Raw genomic sequence first — 15,539 nt, 5'->3', positions numbered from 1 at the left:
ATTCACGTTCGGTTTAACATCCTTAAGCAATTAGAGGAGGGGGGAATAAATGCGGAAGAAGTGCTGAGCGAACGCGTCGTTCCTCTGTTATTCTTCGCGAAAAAAACAGCGAATCGTGATGCCGCGGTGCGATATAATAATCGCATCGGACATCGAGAGAGCCAGCGCGGCGAGTTGTACGACAATAAGCAAATCTCGACAGCAGAAACGACGAGTCGTTCGTTCGGTTTGTTCGCCGGGTGAAGGACCCGATCTCCTCCCCGGCCTTCTCTCTCTCTCTCTCTCTCTCTCTCTCTCTCTCTCTCTCTCTCTCTCTCTCTTCGTCTCTCTGCCACATATCTCTTCGATGCACAACCACTCGTCTTGCCCTATCTCGTCCCTGCACTCTCATTGTCAGTCTGTGTGTCCTCTCTCTCGCTCTCTCTCTCTCTCTCAGTCTCTGTCTCTTCTCCTCCCCGCCGTTCTGCTGTCAACTGTCCAAACGTCCCTATGTGCAGGTCCTCTCGACCTCTCCACTTGACATCTCCGCAATTCCGCGGTTCATACACATCAAACGACGCCACCTGGTTTCCCGTATCGCTTGGGTCCACCCGGTTGGCCGCCGAACAAAATTACGCGCGCGACTCGATCCGCCGTTCTGCCTGTCGTCATCTCTCCCTCTCTCTCTCTCTTTCTCTCCTCACTCCGTCTTTCTTTAATTTCTCCGCTTTGTCTCTTCCAATTTCACACCGTCGCGCAACGCGAGCGGATCCGCACAAATCTCCGGCGAATCGCTATCAGATTCTCCCGATTAACGAGCGATACACGGGCCGAGGATTCAATTTCGCGCCGCTGCAACTGTTTGAGTCCATTAAACACTATCAATCCTCCGCGATTTGGAACACGGTCTCCGATCGTGTCGTATGCAAAATGAGAACGCGAGACGTCGGATGGAAATTTCTCGAGCTGCGATCGGGAGTTTTTTTTTTTTTTATTAGTCGACTTCCCACATCGATCGCGCGCAGACTTTTGATTTCCCTCGAGAATCCGCGCGTCGGCGAATTTTCCCCGTGACATTTACCTCACTTTTCTCATTCATTTGTTTACGCGCGACTGTCATCTTCCCCGGAAATAATGCACGCGAAATATATACGTTGGAATTATTGTCTTTCATTGTCGACAAACAGCAATAGACCATTTTAAAAGAAAATTTCGTATCAGGCTCCGGCTTTTCCGAGTTGATTTGTCAATCGAATCTGAGTCACGTTGCTCACGTTTTCCTCGACGACGAATTTCGAACAAAATTTCCCCGCTAAAGCGTCGCGAATAGGAGAGAAACTTGGCGGCGGTGCGTCGCGAGGAGAGCCGCACGCGGCTATCTCGTGCATCCGCGCGCTATCTTTCGTAAGTCATTGACGTGCCTCTTAACTGGTCTCGAAGATTTCCTCCGGAGCGTGTAGCGGCGTGGAAGCACGTAACGGTTCGGATATCAGGTCCATATATATGAGCGAGCTGCGGCCGAGTACCGGTAGCACGTAAATGGACTGCGCGTTCCAGGAGAGATATTTTTATTATCGCCACTGCCGTCCGTCACGTGGCCACGTAAACATAAAGAACCTCGCGATAGAGCCTCCACCGGGTAAGAGGTTTCGTCACTTCTACGGCAGATACGGGGGAAAAATGCCACGACACGCTCGCTCGCTCGTCTCGCGCGCGTAGCCGGCGACTTCGCCGCTACGCTCTTCGCGATTCAGCGATAAATTAGAACAATTTCCTTCGGCGAGTCTCGCCCCTCCCGTCGAACATTTTTGAAAACGTGGTTCGCACGACTTCCGGGGAGAGAAAACGCTGGATTTGTTTGATCGTGCGATAATTCCGTTCGCCGTTGCGCAAATAAACGGAGCGGTCGGATATCTCGTTAGGAGCGGCCCGAGTGGAGCCGAGTAGCGAGCCGAGAGAGATCGAGAGAGAGAGAGAGAGAGAGAGAGAGAGAGAGAGAGAAAGAGAGAGAATCTCCTTTGTGCCCGGCTACTCTCGGATGCATAACTAAAATCGTTAAGAGTTTATCGGCCGTCTTGTTAACGGACGAACGCCCGACGCGACGCCAGAGGGGGGCGAGAGCAGGAGGAAAGACCGACGTTCTTGGTTCGAAAATGCAGCCGCTTAAAAGTACCGTCCTCTCCCCACCCTCTTCTCTCCCCCTCGTCCCGTACCCTTTGACGTCGAGTGCCTTTATAACGTTCCTCGCATATTATTAGTCGCATTTGCATTCGACTTTGTCTCGTGCCTCTCACTCTCTCTCTCTCTCTCTCTCTCTCTCTCTCTCTCTCTCTCTCTCTCTCTCTCTCTCGCTCTGTTCCGCGGGAGCATCGTTTTTCGATGCGAGAAGAGAGTATACTTTTTACTCGCCCCTCGCGTCGCCCCTCACCGCGGGATATAATATCGATTGCGAAAACGTTGTCGCGCGCGCTGCTCCCGCGAAACGTCAGAATTTGCGCTGCGAGAGTCGCAGGACACGAAGGTGGCGCTAGGACGAGACGTCTCTCTGACGCTTCCTTCGCCTTGCATAAGATCGTGTAATAGCGGGCAATGTGCGTTGCCGCACGCGTGCGTGCACAAAAATCATTGAGATCGAGAATTGATAGCGCGTATCGGGCGAACGTGTGTGTAAAGCCGCCCGTAAAACCGCGCTGATTTATTGTTTGATGCACGACGATCGTGAAAGACAGCACCGTGAATCTGGGACAATCCCTTTTATTTGGGGCACGCAAGTGTCCATCGCTCATGTGTTGTAGATAGATCGCTCCGAAAACGAAGACTTCTTTTATCGCGGTATCCATCTTTCGCCCGAAAGGTGGCCAAAAAGTGATAGAAAATATTTTATCATTTATAAGATATTATTATTATTAAAGAAAAATGCCTCGAAAACAATGAAAAATCGCACATCCTCAATACCTCTTCTTTCCTCTTACATTATTCTTAATTTATAAAAAAAGAATCGCGAAGATTATTCGCTGATAATAAAACACTATGAGCATTCCGCGTATCTGCATTATCATATCGAATATATTTCAATATTCAATTAATTTTATTCCGATATGTTTTATGATCTTACATAACTCTGAACGCGCCGGTCTAGCCATTCGTCTCCTAGATTGCGAGGATGGGGAAAGATAAGCAAAATCGATGGTACACGCGGAGAGAAGCATTGCAACTCCTCTCGCGCATCGCGTCGATGCATCATTCGATAATAATGATAATGATCTAAAAGGTGATGGGATATTTATTATTGTCGTCGGTATTTCTCTTATGTGGGCTCCATATTTGTCCGCGGCTCTCCCGACGACTCGCGAGAGAACGCGCATTGTCCCAGATACTTTTACCGCCACGCGATACATCTCGATATGCGGGTTGATTAACTGAACTCTTGATTTTGCATTCTCGGGTGGAGGGAGGCGTGTCATACGGGCGTGAAAAAAAAAAAAAAATGCGCGGATGTTTCTCGCCGAGCGATTGCCGTTATTGCGATAATCGTTTGTCTTCACGGTCGTAAGCACGTACGATCCGGTGAAAATCGACGTCGGGAATTCCGCGAGATCGTTCGCGAGAATCGCCGCGTTTTTCGCCAACAAATTATACACGACAGCGGCGTAATTGTCGAGAGCTCCGCCGCGGCAGACGCATAAAACTTATCCGTACATCGAACGGACGTAAACCAAGCTCGGATCTCGCGGGAGAATGTTATTTTCTCCGCCGGTGCATCGCCGATAAGTCTCGCTTCCGTCCTTTTTAACGCGGCTCCGACGATATCGACGCGCTCTTTCGCCGCAAATTAATCCGCGAGCAGTTATGCATTATTAGACCTTTTATTACCAGATGCAACACTAATGTATTTTATAATACACACTATCCACGCTAATTACTTCCGCTAATTTTCCTGTCGGCTAGAATCTGAAGTAGATCGTGAGACGCAAGCCGTAAATTCTGCAGCGAAAAAAAAAAAAAATGCAAAAGCGCACCGCGGTTTTTTTTCGCATGTTCAATTCTCTCAAGGTTCTTTTTGTTACTCCTCTCTCTCTCTCTCTCTCTCTCTCTCTCTCTCTCTCTCTCTCTCTCTCTCTCTCTCTCTCTCTCTCTCTCTCTCTCTCTCTCTGTCTTCAATATATACCCTTCTCTCTCGCCGTCCCCATTGCCCTCTCCCTCATTTGAACTTCCGGCCAGCCGAATTTCATCGACGGCTTTGTTTGTGACGGGGGCAGCGGTCTTTAACGCGGACTGCAGAAAATTTCGGTCGCGCCGCGGTCGGTGGCCCCGCGCGGCCAAATCGCACACTGCACGTATGCGCCTATGTACGCACACATACACATTCGTACTCTCTTACTCACCTATCGCGTGGATACGTGTGTGCCAGCATGCGCGGCGCATTTCGCACCGTGCATTCGTACATACGTGCGGATAAAGGAGCGACGGCCAGAGGCAGCGCGATTCCAACCAGGAATTCCCGATGAGATGGGCGGAAAGTACAAAGCACCGACGCGCCTCGTCGCTTCTCTCTCACGCGAACGCCGGGCTTCCGGTCGAATTCGGGCGGCTCCGAAGCAGCGGCCTCGTGCGCGGCTCGGATCGCGCCGGCCGGCCGGCCGGCGGCGAGGAACTCGGGTGCGATTCGTCCGCAGGGTCGACGTAGCGCAGAACGGTTAGTAGCAGCGCGCACCACCACGGGACCAGTCGGGCTCTTACGGTTCGTGCAACGGCCGATCGGCCAGTTCGTCGCCGGCGGTTCGTGGGAAAAGGTATATTCGCGCTCCATCCGACGAGCTTCTCGACCCGTCGTACCGTCGCGCGATATCGCACACTGTCGGTCGCGAAACGTCGCGAAGAATATCACGCGGCGCGTTACGTTTCTTCGTCGCTGCGATTCCGGATTTTACGGTTTTCTTCGCTTTTTCTTCCCTTCTGCCCCTCGCTCTCTCTCTCTCTCTCCCTCTTTCTTTCTGTCGTCTTCTATATCTGTATTTCTGCACTTATCTCTTTTATATACACTCTTTTATACACTCTTTTATATATACTCTTTTTTTTCCACGCGGTTTTTTTCTCGAAAACCTCGACGAGGACCTCTGGCACCAGCTGACTCAAGAGTTCGTAAGTGCGCTCTCCGGATGTATACTCGCCGGTCAGTTTATATAAGTAATATACGTACACATATATGCGTGCGTATAGATGCGAAATATCTAGACACCGGCACGCGGCGGAACACGCAAATTGCAAGTGTTGGTGACGTGTTAAAACGCGGCCATTTGCACTGGTCCCATCGCGAGAAAGAAAGAGATATGAGAATGAGGAGAGAGAGAGAGAGAGAGCAGGAGCGAGAGCAAGAGAGAAAAATAGAAGGAGATGAAGGCAAGTTTTTCAATACAAGATGCTTATTTACTCGGTTTCAAATTCCGCGGATTGCAAAACAAGGAAAAAAAAAAGATCTCCGTCCGCACGTCGCATTTAGCGCTGTATAAGCGATCGCTGAATTTTGATGATCGCGATCGTTGGAAGGAGATTCACGTATTCCTTTCTTTTCGCGAGAATCGAGAGATCGCGAATTTTCTCTCTCTCTCTCCCTCTCTCGTTCTTTCTCTTTCTCTCTCTCTCTCTCTCTCTCTCTCTCTCTCTCTCTCTCTCTCTTTCTCGCTCTTACGCGCACGAACGATGAGAGAGGCGCATCACTCGCGCGGGGGAGGGAGAGAGGGGGCGGCTGGCGGACCGACGGCTGCGGGGGCGGAGGCACGAGAAGGCGATAGGAAGTCGCTGCCGAGACGGCGGCAGGGTAACGTCGCGCGAGCGAACGAGCCGACGATCGTGCCGAGGATTTGAACTCGCGAAAGTCTCGGCGACGCGGCTGGTCTCGCCGGTCTCTTTCTCTCTCTCTCTCTCTCTCTCTCTCTCTCTCTCTCTCTCTCTCTCTCTCTCTCTCTCTCTTTCCTCTCTTTCTCCCGACGGGTTTATTCGCGTTCGCGACGCGCCGTCATGCGAGTCGCAGGTCAAAAAAAAAGGGAGAGGTGGACGAGCAAAACTTCGGGAGCCGGTTACGAGCGCTTATATACGAGTGACTCAAGACAAGTGCCGTCGATCGTGCCCCGACGATCGATCGCGAGGAAGAGAGGACGACGGACAGACGAACGAAGAGGATGGAGAGCGGGCACACCGGTGGTGCGCTGCCCGAGCACGTGCGCGTCGACGGCTTTGCAGGTAAGTTCCTTTATTACGCGATATCGATTTCCGCGACTTGCAACGTGCGACGGTGCCGCATGCAGAACGTTGATGACGACGGCGACGTCACGGCGACGTCGAGGACATATCGACGCGTCTCGTCGTCGCGAGCGGCATATGGAAAGTACGCGAAAAGCGGCATGTCCGTGGCATCTCCTTTACTTATCTCGCGAATTCTTTCTCCGCAGATCTCGTTGCGCGACAGTACAGTTACATAATCGACATTTTCAGCTTTTGTAAGCGGAAACAATACATGCCTACACTCGCCTTGGTTAAATCTCCGGTCGTTGCGATATAATTGTGAAAACTCGAAAATCTATGAATGTGTCGAAATGTTTATAAGATTTTTATTTTGTTGAAGAACGCAGCCAACTCTATTTCCGCGCATACATCTGCTCGCGTATGCGCTTTATTTTCCCCAACGACAATACGGGATGCGGCGAAGCTATTGTACGTGCGAACGGCAATTGCTTTGCAGCTTCGATAAATAAAGTAAGCGAGCGAAGGTCGAGCCACGCTCGTCGGCGAGCCGCGTGATCTTTCTCTTTCTGTAGCATAGTGACGGTTGCTATTCGAAACGCAGGACCGCGTAGCGCGTCTCCTGAAGGTTATACAAAATTTCGAAAGTGTTTGAATCCGTTTGCTGAGTTCGACCTCGGCGAGGGTTAGCATCGTGAAATAAATATTACGAATTAGTTTCAACGTTGTGTATATAAGCGTGAAAAAAAAAAAAAAAAACTCGACTTGAGAAACATACGAAAAGACAACAATCTCTTAGAAAAAAAATCTTCCAACTTCGTCACGCCGATCGCTCCTGAAATTCAACGCTGTGAAACGCCACGGGCGTATAACGGGCGTGATTCGATGTGAATGAGGATTAATTCGGATCGACGTCGAAGAAATCAACGCCCCTATGCTGGACGAAGGGGACAGTTGAGACAACGTGTAATCGTGCTTCGTTAAATATGTATGTATGACTTTGAATAGAAAGAAGTAAGTAACCTTTAGTCAAAATTGATCCGACATTTATCGGAGCGATTTATTATTTAGCCTTAACATACTGAAAAAAGAAGTTGTACGGCTATCATTGGCGGAGATAACGCGACGGACCCTGAATTTGCGATGCTCCTTCGTATCGCAGACTCGCCAAGTGTCTCGCAATTGCATGGATATATATATGTATACGCGCCGTGACGATAAACAGTTGCATTATCGAAAAGCGGAAAAATAAATGGAGAAACTCCGATACGAGCCTGTCGTCGCTTTTTCAATAATTTCTGCTAACTTTTGCTGATACACAACACTTTATCGGCTTTGTGACGCGACATATTAATATTAATACCAACAATACGTGGTATTAAATGAGGTATCCGCGAGCTATCTTGTTTCACGCCATCGGGAAATTTTCAGTTTCGTATTTCGCTTTGTTGTTGGTTTTGCTTCTCCCGAGGTCGTTAGTATGATTTTAAAAAAATTTGCTGCGCCAAGTAGCTGCGGACTCGCGGGAATGTAAAAGATTGCTAGCCGCGCTTGTGTGTGCGCCATGTTTTATTTCAATTTTCCTTCTTCGCTCGTTTGACACGCCTCGAACATGTATTTATCTCATATCGAATGCAAAAAAGTGTGACACAACGCGACTAAGAAGAATATAGATTTTTTATTGCGAAGGTACGGGTTTATGCTCGCAGGTGATATTTATTGCTCGTTGTGACTAGCACATCTGTGTGATAAGGTTTTCCGTGAACCGAGTGATAAGTCGCGCGTGCGTCAGAGATAAACGCATTCGTATCCGGAGCGCATGTACTTTTCGGTCCATGCACCAATTGTCGTACAAGGCGCAGTGACACAGCAGAAATATGGCCGTGAAAATACTTTGCTCCCGAAAATCGTGTGACTTTAGACAACAAATATTAAACTAATATTTGTGATTCGTGTAAGGAATTTCTTTGTAAATGCTTTCTTTGTAAGCGTGAATTTGTGTCAAGTATTCTCAAAGTAAGATAATAATTCTGTGATCTATTGAAAAGAGACGTCTTTAAATCGTGATTATTATCGTAGGAAAGATGAACCTGCTCATAATTACTGTACGCATCACCTTAATCAACGGTCTTAATCAACAATCACGGATCGGAGGTCTCTCGATAGAACGAATCATTAGGAACAATAGCGGAATATAATTTTCTCGAATTTCGAGATCCCTTCCAAAGACAAGTGCATGCGCGCATTTAATCGGCGCTCGCTTCCAGATTCATATCGAAGTCCGGGGTGTCTCACCCCCTTCGTCCGTCCCGCTGTCTGCTCGTTTACGTCTTAATGCGCTTACGCATGGCAGCAGACGGTTGCTGCGCTCGCATTGCCAAGTAATTAAGCTCGTAATTGCAACAAATAACCTCCACGCGCCGCTCGCGCGGTAATTACGCGTACGCGGGGCCGCCTTTGTGCAGTCGGCTCGCAAGGAGATCCGGTGCGCGGCGAAACAGGTGCCGTGGCGATCTGTATAAGGCCAAGTCCGGAGGCGAATGCGTGTCCGGACCTTCGGCGATGTCGTCAGTCACCTCCTTCGAGTCGATCTGTCGCGAAACGAACGCTGTTCGCCAGCGCGAATCTCCCGACGCGCGAAATCCGGCCATAAATGACTCGAGAAGATTGAAACAAGTGGCCTCTACGGATGATTTTTTTTTTTTTTTTTTTTAATTTCTCTTTCTCACACGCAATGTGTTTTCCGATCAGCTGTCATTCGCAGAGAGATTATTGCAGGCTAATAAATTCGGGGATAAAAATTACTTTTACTTCTGGAATTGTATTCAGTGTTTTAGAAATTTATATGTTTATTTATCGGGTCGAGTTTGGGAATCGCGGATTAAACGTTGCGAGACCGTTGTATCGGCGACCCGTACAATTAAAATAAACGTGTACCTAACGACCGAATTGTCTGTGAATTTATTTCCGACATACCCGTGTCTCTCTTCCTTTGTTCCGCAAAATGTTTCAGGCTTTATTACTTTACACGTATTTTTTCGCTTTTTCAACCCCCTTTTTCTATCTCTGTTCTGTTCTGCATTTCGCTTTGGTCCAAATTTTAACTTTACGCGCCACGCGTTGCAATAATGAGGTATTTTGTGAGCCTCCCTCGGTTGACACAGTTTACACCAATGTTGTGCCCGGAGATTCAATTCTCAAATTTTCGTCTTCGGGATTACATTTGTAACATTCGATTTGTATAAGTTACTTGCGGAAATTGACGATTTAAAATATTTAAACTTAACATATTGAAGAAAAATTCAAGCAACTTGGAAATTTGAATATCTTTTACATCCCGTCTCTCTGCCAGAAAACCTGAGGATAGCGAATTCCGATGCGAATTAAATTCGACAAGAGATGATAGATTTTACGCCACTGCACGGATGGGATCTAATGGCACGCCTAATAGTATCAGCAGTTTACGAGTTTCTCTAATTATACCGCATACTTTCATCGTCCGCGATTCGATATTCACCGTTCACTCCGACATCGTTTTCCCCACCAAGCTCCTCTTTATCAACCGTTTTTCGTCTCTCCTGTAGAAATTAACGCGAATAATTGGTATTCCTCGTAAAGAGGCGCGTATGGCATCCGAGAAATATCGATCGCGAGGAATCGTCCGTCGTTTTTCCCCGTCCTAGGCGCATTGGCGAAACGTGATTCTGGAATATCGATATATTATAACCGATAAACTCGGAGCATCTCGCGGCGGATAGCCGGTCGACCCGGCAGCCGGCGAGAGTCAGTCATATGGGCTGGGAATTTGCCGGTTCGTGCGTGTCTCCTTCCCCCCTTCCCCTCTCGCTCCTCTTTCTCGCTCTTTCTCTCTTCCCCGACCTCCGGCTTCGCCGGTCGGTCTGTGTTGGTGCGCGCTGATGTCAACGCCTGTTGGGTCGCCGTGCCCGACGCCGGTTTTATTTAATCACGCTGCTCTGCCCGGCTGCCGGCAGGCCTGTTGCTAGGCACCCTCCTCTGCCCTCCCTTTCCTCCCCGTCTGCCCGACGCGGGGCCCTCCGACGTGCCCCGCCCCTGTCTGTGCAACCCCACCAGAGCCGCCGTTGCGGCCTCACCGACGTCCGCTATCTCCTCCTCCTCCTCTCTTCCTCCTCTTCCCTCGTCGTGCTCGTCCACCGTTCCGTCGGTAGACCTCTCTTTCTCCCGATCGGCCGTCTGCGATCTCTCCGTCTCTCTCTCTCTCTCTCCCCGCATACACGCACTCGCCTCTTTCTCCGTTTGGTCCACCTTTCCGTCATTGTCCCTCTTTCCTTTCTCTTATCCCCCGCATCCTCCTCCACCTTCCCCCCTCCCCCCCTTCCTCCCCCTCTCCTCCACACTCCGTCGTCTCGCTCGCCGCCGCCGTCGGCTGCTCCCCTTTTCTTTCGTCGTCGTCCACTCTTCTCGCAAGTCCGCGCACTTTCTTTCCTCGTTCGTGCGCTCCGTCGCAAGCGCTTTTCCCTTCCCGAGTCAGTCGGCAGAACTACGGTGACCGCGTGCGGAATGACTCGACACGACAGTGTCGGGGGACTCGGGTGTCCCTCCCACCGTTGCGCTCCTCACCACCTCCGGCGGTTTCGGCGAGGCCGTGGATCCCCGCGGAATTTTTCTTCTGCGCCGCCGCCGCCACCGTCGGTTCGCGATAAGGCCGCGGCGGCGGCGGCGACTTGGACAAAGAGTAACACTGTGTGCCGGTACGAGGGGGCTATTTTCGATATACCGGTCGTTGTACAGTACCGTGGTGCCGTCGCTGGTACGTCGCTCGCGCGCCCGCGAGTGTGTTTCACTTTTGGAATATACATACGAGTGCGAAACGAGAACCCGCGTGTTTCTCTGTGTATTTCCGCCGCGCCAGACATGCGGGCTCTTCAATATCGTCGCTTGATCCAGAGGTATATAGATAAAAAGAGAGAGTGAGAGAGAGAAAGAGAGAGAGAGAGAGAGAGAGAGGTATGTTGGAGATACGTTCGACTTTCACGCGACCAACTCTGGCCGCAGCGACTCTCGCGTTTCGAGAGTTTTCGACCGGAAGAGATTCGTGAGAAGCCGGAAGCGCCGCTTCCATTTCGTCGCTTTAATTTGCATGCATAATTTGCACATGTCCCGATCCGAATAAATCGAATATTCATCGCGGAATTATTCACCAGATGCTCCTGTTCGCTCTTGTATTTGTGTAATAATATACATCTCTTCTCGTATTAAAATAGCTTGAAAATTTCGTACGCATTTGTAAGTGATATTGTCAAAGCGTGTTCGCAATTTTAAATGTGCAGTCACAGACGAGAGTTGGAGATGAAGGTGGGAGATAATTTATTTATAGCAGCTTTATTAGCAGGAAATGCCCATAATTCCGAGAATAGATGAGCAATATATTTCATCATGAAAACCCACCGACGCGTGTAGATTTCTGCGATTAACTGTACGGGAGAGACACTCTCTCTCTCTCTCTCTCTCTCTCGTGCAGTACTTAACGCGTGTTCACTTTATCTCGAGAATCAAGCGCGACCCTTCGGCGCCGCCGAGGTTGCCTCGACGACATTTAAATCTTGCGTATATCGCGTACGCGCTGCGTGTCGCCGATAAGCAACGCGTTTCCGTCTGAATCAGCATTGCGCGAATCAGCGAGCACACCTGCGGCTCTTAAGACCCATCCTTCCTCTGTGTGACTCCGAGGAATGTGCGGTTCGGCTGGCATTCCTGATTTTTTCCACTCGCGGAATTTACAATTTTTGTTAAAAAAAAAAAAGGGAATTTTTCATCGCTGTGCATTTCGCGTTGTTAAAATGATCCATCGTTTGTGAAAAATGTTAATACAAGTTTCGAAATAACAATATTTTATGAAACATTAAAATCGTAGAGAAACGTTCCATGAAAATCACCGTTAGATAATCTCGACTTATTTTGAAATATTCAACATACGTGAAATATAATGTTAATGTTAATGTATTACTGCATATTTCTCCTAATTAAGTTATAATTGAATGTAATTGAGATAGGATTGTGCGGACGTTAATTTGGATATCTCCAGGTAGCTCGCCATAATCGCGCGACCGGAACACGAACGGGAAACTTGTCTAATTGGAATGTCATGCTATCTGACGCACACTTTGCGGATTGTCCCGCAGGAATGTCGCCGCGCGGCCGCATCGCGCTGCGCTGCACGGATTCCTGCGCTAACACGTCACCGTGCACTCAAGAAGCGCGCATCGCTGCCGTTCGCGAAGCAGAATAAACATAGATAAGACTCGCAATTCCGCATTTAACACCTCCGATATCTTCGACTCATTTTGCAAAAGTTTGCGGCATGTTTGGAAATACGAAGATAACGAACTATGAAGACCGCACGAAATAAATGTGGAAATACCAGGAAAATTTATAAAACGTCGCGTTCACAACTCCACGTTCATCCCCAATTATTCGTGCAGCTCGCGTGATCTACGGTATTTTCGAGACTCCTGGCAGAGCTGTACATGCGATCGGGTGAAAGTGCGGCGGAAATTTGCCTTCTTTTCTTCCACAACGATACGCCCATGTGTGCGCCGTCGTGCGTATACGCCGTTCGGACAAAGCAAGCGGAAACGTCGACATGCGATCGTAATTTATCGGCGACATTTTAACATTGATGCTCTCAAAAGTGTACACAACATAAAGGGAAGAATAATCGGGAATGTAAAACAATAAAGGAAGTCCGCTACGTTTGATTGCTAACGCAAAACTTAAAAACAGATTTACGCATAAATTAATTACAGTGGTTCACTTTTTTTTAAATGCTAATCTCAAAGCTCGAAACAATCGCGGAGAAATTACAGACTGCTTAACGAATTGCGAAAATCACAACGAAATTGCCTCATTGAAATAATGACTTTTGAAGACTGAACGCGCGAAGAAGGGACGTGGAGAGAAAAAAAAAGGAGAGATTCAGACGAAACGAAAGAAAGAGGATTCCTAAATGTCCCTCCCCCGCCACGCTCTCGCCATCCCGCGAGCCGGTTTCGCGTAGACGTCCTTGAAATTCGTGAGATCGGAGAACAATCGGCCATGGACGTTCGTTCGTGTGCGGTTCACTGGCGCCCCGCGAACGCGTTCTCTATCCCCCCCCTCCCCCCCCCCCTTCGCTATGGGGCAACGATTTGTTAGGGGACCCCACCACACCGCGCACCGCTGTCTATCCGTGGATCTCGTTTGAGGCTTCCTCCGCTGTCGTTGCTCCGCCGCCGCCGCCGCCTTCCTCCCGCAGTCGCTACCGTCGCCGGGCCTTCTCGGTCGGCCGTCAAGGGCAGTTCGGTTCAGTGTCGGGTAAACGGGGGTCAGGCACGTAGACCGAAAGTTTCAAGGGCAGCGAGGCGAAAGAGAGGAGGATCCCTCCGTTCCGCTGTCGCATAAATTCACGCCAGTTTGTGCCTACGTTGGCGTTATGTGTAACGTGCCCCGCTCGCACGCGCTGATCAAGACTTTCGCGCCGCAAACCCGCTGCGAATCTTACTGACAATTACTGCCGAAAATTTTCACGGACAGATGCGTCTCTATACGATCTATCGAAAAGATTTCTCACGCGTCACGCGTTTCAAGTTGCCGTGTATTTTTGAAACTGACTCAGACTAGAACCTTGAGGTAGGCTCTGTGTTCGAGTCGAGTTTCACAAAGTTGTTGAATTAAATTTTAATTTTACATTTGAAAATACGAAAATATGAAATATATATTCTGATAAAAAAAAATATTCGGTTTTATCGCGCGAGAAAATTCTTTGATAAAAATTTGATAAAATTTTATTAATATAAATGGAAAATTGCTGAATATGTATAGATATTTTTTGCGTATTGTATTTGCTATTTTATTCGATGCGCGTTGTGCGAGCGTATATATAAAATATCGCGATGCTTCCACACGCGAAACCGTATCACAGTGACAAAGGTCAGTAATTTCGCATTAGCATTCGGGCGTTAAGGAAGCTGCTGCTCGCTCTTATGGAAATTATAGCCGTGACGCGACAAGCCATTTGGCATTGTGGCTTCTGCGAAACTCGTTATCGCCTCGAGATGTCCATTTTCGAAGAATGCTGTGAATGCGCGCGCGAGAGTGATGGGCGTTGTTCTATTCTTGCGGCGCGTTCAGCGTAGAGATTCGCGCCTCGCCTGGGTCCGTAGGTGGTAAGTTTATTTTTCACCGAGCGGTAATTCTCCGGGAATGCGTCAAGGATCGAGCGATAAGCGCTCGAGTGTCGCTGCGTTGATTAAAACTTAACTGGATTTCCCGTCGTCGCGTTTCCCGCAATATCTCGGCTTCTTTTTACCGGTGATAAATCCGGAGCTTTGTAAATTGCGAGAGATTACAAGAAAATCTTTTTCTTCTTTTTTTTTTTATCAATAGCATTAAAAGGATTAATCTTTATGCTATCAATTTTGTTGTATAATTTTTTTACCGGAAAAACTTTGTCATAAAAACTTTCAGAAACTTTGATACTTGATACTGAAATATTGATGAAAAAGGGTTAATGCCGAGGCTCGCGGTATTTTTAATTACAACATCAAGTTTAACCCGAAGTTAACTTGGGCGTGAAGTGTATGTCGGGTCGAGAATACACGTGTGAGGTCATCGGGCAAGCTTTCACTCGCGCGGGATTATTCTGACGCATTCATGTCGCGCGGACGTCGGGGGCCGTCTAAAGCCCGGCTTTTTTTTCCTAAAGACTTTTTTCCCGGCGATCGTTTTGTACACGTGTCGCTTAACGGATGCATATTCTCGGCCGGAGCATGTGGCGAGATGCCGGAGAAAATCGGGCGCTAATGAAGCGCAAATGCGCGATATCGCGATCCGTTGTAGCGAGAAATGAACGAACGGCGGAGAAACCGCGCGGTTTTCTTTCTCTTGTCTCTGTGCATTTTGCTCGCGCTGTTTGCACTCGAGTGATCCGCATTTTCCTCAGTTTACTTTTCATACTGCAAACCTGAAGTGCTTACTATCGCGAAATTGAGCAAATCTTGAACGAGAACGAACGATAAAAACGGCGTTATGAATGTTTGGCGAAAAAAAAAAATTAATTATATAAACTTTATCGAGAGCAAACTTTGCAACTTTATTTTCGGAACGTCCCGTATTACGTTACTGCCTCGAACGAGAAATACCCGCTTCAGTATCGTTGTCTGAACTTGACTTTTGCGATCCCCTTGAGCCATCGTCTCCGTCGAGTTGGCGGAGATTCCGGCAAAAGAAGGAGAGAGAGTGAGAGAGGGGAGGGGGAGGGGTGAAGGAATGGATAGAAAGACAGGGGACGAAAGGGGAAACGA

The 15,539-nt window shown here is 48.6% G+C and overlaps 1 protein-coding gene and 1 long non-coding RNA gene across 3 annotated transcripts in view; one reads left to right on the top strand and one right to left on the bottom strand.

Moving 5' to 3' along the window:
* The window catches only part of chm (chameau), a 93,491-nt gene that overhangs the window by 22,789 nt on the left and 55,163 nt on the right, over positions 1-15,539 (bottom strand). The window lies entirely within an intron of this gene.
* LOC136999478 (uncharacterized) lies at positions 4,697-15,269 on the top strand. The gene is made up of 2 exons (XR_010889871.1): positions 4,697-7,207; positions 7,291-15,269. It is a non-coding gene; the product is annotated as an uncharacterized lncRNA (long non-coding RNA).

This window comes from Linepithema humile, chromosome 4 (genome assembly GCF_040581485.1).
Source record: "Linepithema humile isolate Giens D197 chromosome 4, Lhum_UNIL_v1.0, whole genome shotgun sequence".
In the NCBI taxonomy this organism is placed as follows: Eukaryota; Metazoa; Arthropoda; class Insecta; order Hymenoptera; family Formicidae; genus Linepithema; species Linepithema humile.
The sequence above is the reverse complement of the archived record's forward strand: the minus strand, read 5'-3'. Positions and strand labels throughout refer to the sequence as shown.